This window comes from Microcebus murinus, chromosome 8, assembly GCF_040939455.1.
Source record: "Microcebus murinus isolate Inina chromosome 8, M.murinus_Inina_mat1.0, whole genome shotgun sequence".
Classification (NCBI taxonomy): domain Eukaryota; kingdom Metazoa; phylum Chordata; class Mammalia; order Primates; family Cheirogaleidae; genus Microcebus; species Microcebus murinus.
In genome coordinates this window covers 80,595,086-80,605,548 of record NC_134111.1, presented here as the reverse complement: position 1 = coordinate 80,605,548, position 10,463 = coordinate 80,595,086, and the positions used below count along the sequence as shown (strand labels likewise).

Below are 10,463 nucleotides of genomic sequence, written 5' to 3'. Positions count from 1 at the left end.
TCAAGGTTAGGAATTCGAAACCAGCCTGAGCAAGAGTGAGACCCCCATCTCTACTAAAAAAATAGAAAAAAATTAATTGGCAAACTAAAAATATATATAGAAAAAAATTAGCTGAGCATGGTGGCACATGCCTGTAGTCCCAGCTACTTGGGAGGCTGAGGCAGGAGGATCACTTGAGCCCCCAGGAGTTTGAGGTTGCTGTGAGCTAGGTTGACGCCATGGCACTCTAGCCAGGGCAGCAGAGTGAGACTCTGTCTCAAAAAAAAAAAAAAAGTTTGGTTTATCATATCTCAAACAAGAGATATAATAAGTGAAAGCAGTGCAATTAATCCAAGTATGCGCCTAAACTATCTACCTTGTTTATGCAATTGTCAAAAAGAATCCATTTTTTACCATTTTTTGGCCGAGTGCTGTGGCTCACACCTGTAATCCTAGCACTCTGGGAGGCCGAGGCAGGAGGATCGCTCAAGGTCAGGAGTTCGAGATCAGCCTGAACAAGATCGAGACCCTGTCTCTACTAAAAATAGAAAGAAATTAATGCCTCAGGCATTTAGTTGTCCTGTCTCTTAAGTCTCCTTTTATCTGACAAGTTCCTCAACCTTTCTTTGTTTCTTTGTCTTTCTAGACCTTGGCTTTGTGGTGTGTGTGTGTGTGTGTGTGTGTGTGTGTGTGTGAGACAAGGTCTTGCTCAGCTGCCCAGACGAGCACAGCGGCATGATCACAGCTCACTGCAACTCCAACTCCTGGACTCAGGCAACACCACCTCCCCACCCCCACCTGGCTAATATTTTTATTTTGGTGGGGGAGGGGTGCCTCGCTGTGTTGTCCAGGCTAGACTTTGACATTTTTGAAGAGTACAAAGCTAGTCATTTTGTAGAAAGTTGTTCAGTTTGGGTTTGTGGAATGTTTCCTTGCAATTAGATTAAGTTACTACAATTTTGGCAAAAATTCCACTGAAGTGTGTTAAAGAAACATTATGCAATGGTACTTGTTAAAACAGAAAAAAGAATATTTTATTCAGGACCATCATAAGAGGTATAGGGATCACTGAATGGGGTCTTGCAGTGGGGGAGAGAAATTGGGCTCAACTCTGAATACACCAAGGGCAAGTGGGAACTGACAGCCAAGGAGCAGGGTGGGGTCAGTGCATGGAAAATTACTACAAGCAAACATCAGGGGGAAGGGGGATTCTGGCTAAACCGATCTAACGGGATTCTTGCTGAAGATAGACCAGGGTGACCAGACCTCACCTGCGGGAGGTTAAAGGATGAGGAACCAAATCAGGTATCTAGGCTGGGGGGTTCTTTCTAAACTGACTTAGCAGAGGCCTTTGCTAAAACTGGATTTTACGAGGAAGTGCAAAGATGGGCCAAGCGGAAGGTTCAGAAGCCTATCTAAAGTCTGACCAAGCAAAACTGTATCTTTGTCAAGGGATATAGTATCCTTCTCAGTATATGATAGTGAGAGAAGGGAGAACAGATGATGTTGCCCAAGTACTGGTGAAGTTAGCTTTACTCATTTGGTTAAGGTGGTAGCTGCCTTGTTTCTCCACTGTGAATTTACTGTTTTCTCCTTTGTAAATATAAGTAACATGTAGGAAGATGCTATGTATGCACATTGCTCCTCGTCAAACTGCATCTACATCCATAGTTTTAGCACCCATTGGTAATTTTATAACTTCACCATATCTTCCATAATTATTATTAATATATATAGTATAAATATGTTATATATTTATATTCTACTATAAAAAAACAGCTTTCCCTTGCCTCCATTCATCTATTTAAATATTTATTAATTTATGCCAGTATAGATTCACAGATTCTTGTTTTATTCAATGGGCTATAATCTATCACCCTCCTTATGTATTTTGATGCTTAAATTGGCTTGGATTTGGCCAATCTGAATCCCATCATGCTGGGTCCTGTCAGGATTGTATTTTGAGTATTTTGCAAGCAGGTAATTTGGGTGTACTGTCTTGTATATTAGGCCATCCAATAACATGACTCACTTTTCTTAAATGAAACTTCTTCTGAGAGGAGTTTCCATAGAGGATCTTCCTTTTCTACCAATAGAAGGTGTTGGTCCCTGCCTTCCTTTCCAGATCTAACCAACAGAAAGTGTTGTGGAAAGACTGCCCTTTCAAAATAGAGCTCCAGAGATTGGAGACTTACTTAACTGAATGCTGACATTAAAGGACAAGTCTTGGTTAGAAGCAAACGAAGGCACTAAAGTGCTAGGGTCGCTAGTTCCTGACCCTTTGAAAAGAGGGGGATATCTACTTTCAAAATTCTATTATAGAGACTAACTGTGGGATGCACATTTAGGTAATAATTAATGGAGCCAAGGACAGATATGATTGGGACAGACACATGGAGGGCTTCTAGAGTAACTGGCCATGATCTGTTTCTTGTGCTCACTTCGGCAGCACATATACTAAAATTGGAAACATGATCTGTTTCTTGATATGCATAATGATTACAAAAGTGCCTTGCAAATAATTTCTTAAAGTATACGTTGGTTTTGTGTGGTTTGCTGTATCCATTTTTTAAAAAAAGAAGATTTTAAAAGTATATTAATACCCCAAAATATGCTCAAATAAAAAAAATTTTAAGAAAAACCATATTAGGAAACCTATTCTGAATCCCTGAGGCTAATTGCACAGAACCACGTTCTCTTGGAACAAACCCAGAAACTTTCTCTCCAATGTTGGTTTACCCTTCTGACAAAGCCTTTCTGTTTGCCTTTGATACAGCAACACAATTTCAATCATATTATCTTTAATCTTTTCAAATATAGGCTAGAAAATCTCTAAGAATCTCTGTTCTATATTTTCAGCTGGACTGTATACTAAATATTGTGAGTAGTGACACTTGAGGGTCCTTAGTTGGTTTTTCCCTTACCTGGATGAATCCACAACACTTTCTTGTTAGGAATATTTGGTTTTAAAGCTTTCATTTGATTTTTACATGAGAATATCCTCTTCCTGGTTGGGCTCCCTTTGTTTTGTCTGGAAAACAATGCTTTGCTCATTATTTATATGTTCAGAGACTAAGCTTCAAGACATCTTCTAACTGAATCACATTTTCCTGTTTTTCAAGTCACTAAATTTTTACTAATCTTAAAATTGTCTCCTACTTCTTTTCCCATTTGAAGAGCTTTTTAGTCATTTCCTAGAGGGTTTGACACTGAATTTTCAAGTGAATTCCAACATGTTTAAACTATATGATAAAAACTAGTGTCTTTGATCCTGAATTTTGATTCTAATATTCTAGAGCTACTTTTACCTATTTAAAATTTTCCATATTTTCCAGTTGCAGTTACTCCTTTTGCTAGAATTATTCAGTGAGTTTATTTTTCTTTTGTTCATGTTCCTATTCTATTGTTTGAGATATCCTGCAAGTTGGTGACTTATTTTTTCCTGCAAATTAATTACCATGCTCTTGTACTATTCCATGAAGACTTACCACTTGCATCTCAGCCAATGGTTTGAATCTGGCCTTTCCATCTGTATCAACTTCTTTACAGAAGAAATTTTTTTTGTCCTATCTTTGAACCCAATTCATCCAACAAATAGATTTGAATTTGCCCTCTGATCTTGATACTCTCTTGGTAAATCAGTGTCCCCTAGGACCTAGAACTTCTAGGTGGGGATACTTCTCTTACAGGTCAGGCTACACCAGGTATTCCAGTTGTACCAGACAGCTTGGGTTTTGCATTATTGGTTTAATTACAGGGTTTTGGTATGATTCTTTACTGCTATAATGGGAATACCTTTCATAACTTACATGCAGTTAACTTGAGTTTCATTTTCTATGCATACATTCTTCAAATGTCCTAAGCTATGGAAAGATAAGCAATCTCTTTATCTGTACAATGAGTGCTTTAATTCTTGCCCTTTTCCACAGTGGTGATCAGCTCACATGGGTTAGTGGTATCAATGCCACACCAACAATGAGCCCCATTTCCTCTGGCAATTACTGGAAAAGTATCAGGCCTTATGTGATTGCCTCACAAACTCCCTTCTGACCATAGGGGTGTTTCAGACACACAGCATCTTTGGAATGACAGTATGTTACCTTCCACATTATCTACTCAGCAGTCAGAGATTTCACTGATAATCTCCAAAATAAGATGAAGGAAATGCATTTTATATTTTATTTTATTTTATTTTATTTTATTTTATTTTATTTTATTTTATTTTTGAAACAGAGTCTCACTCTTTCCCTGGGGTAGAGTGCTATGGCGTCAGCCTAGCTCACAGCAACCTCAAACTCTTGGGCTCAAGCAATTCTCCTGCCTCAGCCTCCTGAGTAGCTGGGACTACAGGCATGTGCCACCATGCCCGGCTAAATTTTTGTATATTTTTTTTTAGTTGGCCAATTAATTTCTTTCTATTTTTAGTAGAGACGGGGTCTTGCTCTTGCTCAGGCTGGTTTTTGAACTCCTGACCTGGAGCAATCCTCCGGCCTCGGCCTCCCAGAGTGCTGAGATTACAGGCGTGAGCCACCACGCCTGGCCAGGAAATGCATTTTTTTTTCTTTTTATATCCTTTTATTGGCTGTATGGAAATGCATTTTAAAGATCACTCTTTTTGAGTCTGGATAAGTCAGTCACTTAAGGGACCACTGTTGAGAATACAGAAGTTCCAAGAAGATGGCTGGTTCCTAGGCAACCGGTTCAGTTACAGGCACGGTGAGTTTGAGATAGGCAGAACACCTACCTGGAGATTGTCAAGCAGCATTTGAAGATGAGGGATTGAAGCCAGGGCCAGAGATATAGATGGTATTTGAAGTCTTGAAAATAGATACTCTCTGACAAAGACTATCAAAATGAGAACAATAACGGGCCAATGATTGGCCACACTTAGGAAGAATCGGCAAAGGACACAGAGGGACAATCTGAGAGGCAGGTGGAGAGCCAGGGGAGGTTAGTGTCAAAGGAAGATAGAAGAAAAGTTAATTCACATAGAAAGGAGTAAGGCATTCAGGTCAAATGTTAGAAGAGAGATGAAAAAGAATGAAAACTGGCTGGCATCTGAAGTGTGAGCACTGATGTGGGACTGAGCCCTGAATTTGGAGGTCTCTGCTAACTCTGGGTGGTGTCACAGTCAAATTGTTGGAACACCAACTAGTGTTGAGGGAATGATCGTTGTTCAGCAGATGCCACACATTTGGTGTCAGAAGTGTTGTCAGAATAATGGTGTCGAAGGTCAAAAACTTAACCTGACTCTAGGTATGTTTGATCACTAGTATATATTTTTTTAATAAAAAAAAAAAAAAAGGCCTGGCGTGGTGGCTCACGCCTGTAATCCTAGCACTCTGGGAAGCCAAGGCAGGCAGATCACTCAAGGTCAGGAGTTAGAAAACAGCCTGAACAAGAGCAAGACCCCCCACCCCATTAAAGAAATTAATGGGCCAACTAAAAATATATAGAAAAAATTAGCCAGGCATGGTGGCACATGCCTGTAGTCCCAGCTACTCGGGAGGCTGAGGCAGCAGGATCGCTTGAGCCCAGGAGTTTGAGCTAGGCTGATGCCATGCCACTCACTCTAGCCTGGGCAACAAAGTGAGACTCTGTCTCAAAAAAATAATAATAATTATAACAATAATAAAATAAAAATAAATAAAGATGAATGAAAACTGGAAAACTGTCACTGGCAGCCCTTGACAATCATACTCCGAAAGACATCTTAAGATTTTTAAATACGTGTTTTACTCATTTATGTGAAGCTTAATGCATTTCTATTGTCTGACTGATATTCTTTGCCACGTATGATTAGGAATCACCTTGAACAAAGGCAGTAAAATCATCCGTGAGGGAACAAAATACAGGCTATCACATAAACAACTGAATAAGCTTCTAAGAGAAATTCAACTCCCACTGAAACTCCAAACCTAAGCATTAATTCAGCAAATGTATTTTGAAGGTCCACTGTGTGCCAGGCACTGGCCTAGCCAATGGGTGCTCTGCGGTGACTGACACTCAGCTCCTCCTCCTTGAAGCTTAATCCTACACTGTTTACATACCACCAAAAAGAGAGATTGGCAAGTGTATGCATCATTCTATAGCAGCATTTATAAATTATATAGACAACTTTTGTAAAACAAAAATAAATCCATTTATTATTTAAGTAATTATGTCAATTGCTCATGGGAGATACAGTTTTGTTGTTTATTCAAATACAAAGTAAGTACACAGAGCCTGGCAAGGTGGTGCGCACTTGTAGTTCCTGCTACTCAGGAGGATCACTTGAGCCCAGGAGTTTAAGTCCAGCCTGGGTAAGGACCCCAAATCCAAAAAACAAACAAACAAACAAACAAAAACACCAAAATCAATGTAAGTAGCTACTTTTGAAATTTTACTCTCAATGTCTTAAACACTGTTTTCTTTTCTTTTTTTTTTTTTTTTTTTTTGCATGAGGGGCGGTCTTCCGATGAGGACTGGAATACCTGCTAGGCAAATTATTAAAGAGCTGTTAACACTAACATTTCTTTCTTTCTTTCTTTCTTTCTTTCTTTCTTTCTTTCTTTCTTTCTTTCTTTCTTTCTTTCTTTCTTTCTTTCTTTTATTTTAGCGTATCATGGGGGTACATGTGTTAAGGTTACATATATTGCCCATGCCCCCCTCCCCCTAACATTGTTTTCTTACTCTGATCTTTGTAAACTTTATGGAAACATCAATGTCTTAAACACTGTTTTCTTAATCTGATCTGTATAAACCTTGTAGAAAATAAATTAGTTAATACCATTCTGTGGGGGTAGAGTAGACTAGGAAAGAAATATAAAGAAAGAGAAGGATGAATCCCCACAGAGCCCTGAGATGCTAAGACCTCTAGACCTATGTTACTGTAGTTGGGATATGTAAGTGAAATCATCCCATGTAAACTAGAGTTATGAAAAAGCAGCGTACAGGCTGAGTTCTATGCAAAATTAATGACCTTAGCATTTATACTGACAGTCCGTAGAAAGTAAATTGTTTTCTGCACACATGGTTTTCTGTAAATTAGGTTAACCTTATACCAGGTTAAAGTACAAGCATGCAAATAGACCATGTTTCAAAAGTTTGGATAATTGAGCTCTTTGGCACTAGAATACAATTTCTTGAGGAAACAATGTAATAAGTCTTCAGTTTCTAATTAGGGTAAAAGTGGAGGGAACATAACATTTGTGCATGTGGTTTTTATGGCTATTTTCATTTTGCTCCCACCACGATCTGTCACTGCATTTTACACAAAACCTTGAGACCCAGAGAATAAAAGTAACTTGCTCAGGTCAGCCAGTAAGTAGCAGAACCATTTTCTCAGTGCATTTTGTTTGGGAAACAAAATGTTTCTCAAAATATGAAACAAAGGTCACCTACGTGAGATTTATCAGTGTTAGGCAGAACACCAATTAGAGAATCCAACTGGAAACACCCAGTCGGAGATTCAAATGTAGATTCCTGGGCTCCTCCTACTGAATCAGACTCTGAAGATAGGACTGCAGGAATCTCCAGTTTAACAAGCTCCCCAGGGGTTTTTGTGAATGTCAAAGTTTGAGGACCATGAAAGGAGGTTAGGTAAAAGCTACCAGGTGTAGTAAATTTACAGGAAGTTTTGACTGGCCAATAATATCAGCCATTTTAAAAACAGGATAATGAGAACTAATTGCAAGTAATCCCTAATGGCTACAATTTAATAAGGTGACAGTACAATAAGGTGTATTATTTATGCCCCTTGCTGACATCAGCAATTTTTTTTTTTTTGAGACATAGTCTCGCTCTGTTGCCTGGACTAGAGTGCCGTGGTATCAGCCTAGCTCACAGCAACCTCAAACTCCTGGGCTCAAGTGATCCTCCTGCCTCAGCCTCCCGAGTAGCTGGGACTACAGGCATGCACCACCATGCCCGGCTAATTTTTTCTATATTTTCAGTTGTCCAGCTAATTTCTTTCTGTTTTTAGTAGAGATGGGGTCTGGCTCTTGCTCAGGCTGGTCTCAAACTCCTGAGCTCAAACGATCCTCCCGCCTGGACCTCCCAGAGTGCTAGGATTACAGGCGTGAGCCACCACGCCTGGCTAGCAATTTTTGTTTGTAGGAAACTTTCTCTGATGTCCACTATTCCAAGTTGTTTTTTCCAATTTCCTTTCTTCCACTTTTGAACCCATAGACTCTCTCAACTGGTTAAACTGGGTTTGTTGTCACTGTCATTCCTTTAAGAATCCCTATTAGTAGGGTCAGGAGAGTGGCAGGGCCGCCTGTGGCTCTTTGTCAGTCAAGGTCATGTGTTAAGAGTTCTTAATTCTGTAGCTGCTAGGATATTTGACCTAGTTTTCAGGCAACTCTATGATATTTTCTCCACAATCTCCTAGTAAAATGCACATTTGCATTCAAAGTCACTTTGGATGTGAAAACCTTAATGATAAAGGCCATCAATCACAGACACATCAGGAAATATACTATAGCAATATTGTTACAATTGCTTCAAGAAGAGTAGTGAGCCCAAACTATTGTGCAATGTTTTGTGGTAACTCAGGCAGAGTTCAAACTGATGGTGCAGAAACTGTTCCATCATTTCCGTGTGTGTGTGTGTGTGTGTGTGTGTGTGTGTGTGTGTGTGTCTAGACCTCTGCTTTTTCCAGCATCGCTTTCCAATTCCTCCCCTGCCCTCCCCCCACATCAGTTTCTCTCTCACTTATTTTTGTCTAGGGATTAAATATTACAGACAAGATGAACGGGGCTGAGTCAGCCACAGTGAATCCACATTCCAGGGTAATCTTCAAAAAACAGCAAGTACCGGAACCTAAAGGTTAATGATTTGGCAGTTTCCAAAGTCTGAAGTTTTAAGTATTTTTCCAAATGCTGCCTGAGGGCTTCCATTGCAACTGTGCATCCCTGCCCTGCCAGGCAGCTGCAGTCAGCACCTTTGGGTGCAATGGGCCTTTCTTGGTGTCTGACCAGAACCTAGCCCTTGAGGGAAATTCAGACTCCTTGAAGGTGAATCCAGACTCCTAATCAATTCTGCTTCCCCTTCTGCCTGTTCTTCCTTCCAAAGTTTGCCTACTGCCCCCACCCAGAGGGACACTGACATTGTTTATAGGAGGTAAGAGTATGGTGGAAATTTGGGGGTTTTTTTGATATATGATGTAGTGAAAAGAGAGTTTTACCTTGATTTAGCCCACTCTGTGCTCAAACTGGAATAAAAGAGAGAAGTAAGGCCTTTTATAGGGCTGTGTATTAGTAATACAATAACAGACTTCCAAAATAGCTCAAAAGCTGTTCGAGCAATAGACATTTCCCATGAAAGAATGTTCTTTGACCCTAGGAAGCAGATTAGCTACAAATACCTTTGGCTGTGCAGCCTTTTGTCCATATGGAAGAAAAAAGTTGCTACCTCTGAAGTTGGGGTGGGGGACAACTCAATAGAACCATCGCTTATATTTAGAATGTGCGTTTACCCCACAGGCAAATCAGGGAATAGGGGTCATCCAAGGATGTGCCCAAGATAGAAGCCATTCTATTGCCAAGTTCTTGTGGCTTGGTCTCAATCTCTGGAGCAAAAAGTCATTCAGTACCATTTGGGAACTGACCCAGACCTATGTGGGCTATTCTGTATCTTTCTTGCCCTTTTATTGCAGTTTGGATACACAGTAGTAATAACTGTAGTTAACATTTATTGACCTCATATAAGCACCACTCTAGATTCTTGATTACTTGTTTCATGTTTATAATAACCTTGCGGTCCCAGTACTCCATTTCATAAATGAAGAAACTGAGGCACAGAGGTATCCAGGTCACATTGGTGATATTCTGGTCATCTGTTGTAGGATAATAAATTATCTCAAACCCTAGTGGCTTAAAATAACACTAATCACTGTATTGTTACTTCTCATTGTTCTGGAAGTCGACTGGGCTCAGCCAGGCGATTCTCACTAGTGATACTCCACGGGAGTTGCTATTGGGTGGTGGCTGTGGCTGGAGTCATCTTGAATGTTTCTTCCCACGTGTGTCTGTTGGCTGGGACCCTATATGGGGCTGTCATCTGGGATCTCACACATGGCCTTTCCATGTGGCCTAGACTTCCCCATGGCATTGAAGCCAGGCTCTAAAAGCGAGCATTCCAAGAGCACAGGTAAAAGTTATATTGCTTTAAAAAAAAAACAAAAACTTTTTATTTTGAAATAAATATTATAGACTAACTAGAAGTTGCAAACATGATAATAGAGTCTGATGAATCCTTCAGTCAGCCTTCCCCAGAGGTAGGATCTTCTATAACTGTAGAACACTATCAGAACCAAGAAACTGACATTTGCACAATACCATTAACTAGACTACAGAACTTAATCTGTTTTGCCAGTTTTCACGTGCACTCATTTGTGTGTGTATGTGTGTCCCACCAAGGGACTCTCCTGTGTTATCCCTTTAGAGTCACACCCACCCCTCACCACCCCTATACCTGTTGCCTGGCAACCACTGTTTTTTTTT

At 40.0% G+C, this 10,463-nt stretch overlaps 1 protein-coding gene and 1 non-coding gene across 3 annotated transcripts in view; one reads left to right on the top strand and one right to left on the bottom strand.

Annotated features, from left to right (window-relative positions):
• Positions 1–4,582: 4,582 nt before the first annotated feature.
• C8H2orf80 (chromosome 8 C2orf80 homolog) overlaps positions 4,583–10,463 on the top strand; it is a 33,353-nt gene continuing 27,472 nt past the window's right edge. The window contains exons 1-2 of one of the 2 annotated variants that reach the window (XM_076005878.1): positions 4,583–4,785; positions 8,688–9,081. The gene's annotated coding sequence lies outside the window, so the exon portion shown is untranslated. Of the gene's footprint in view, positions 4,786–8,632; positions 9,082–10,463 lie in introns of those variants that run through there. The other variant, XM_076005877.1, reaches the window with a different exon arrangement.
• On the bottom strand, positions 6,425–6,487 carry LOC142872418 (U7 small nuclear RNA). The gene has a single exon (XR_012920679.1). It is a non-coding gene; the product is annotated as a U7 small nuclear RNA (small nuclear RNA).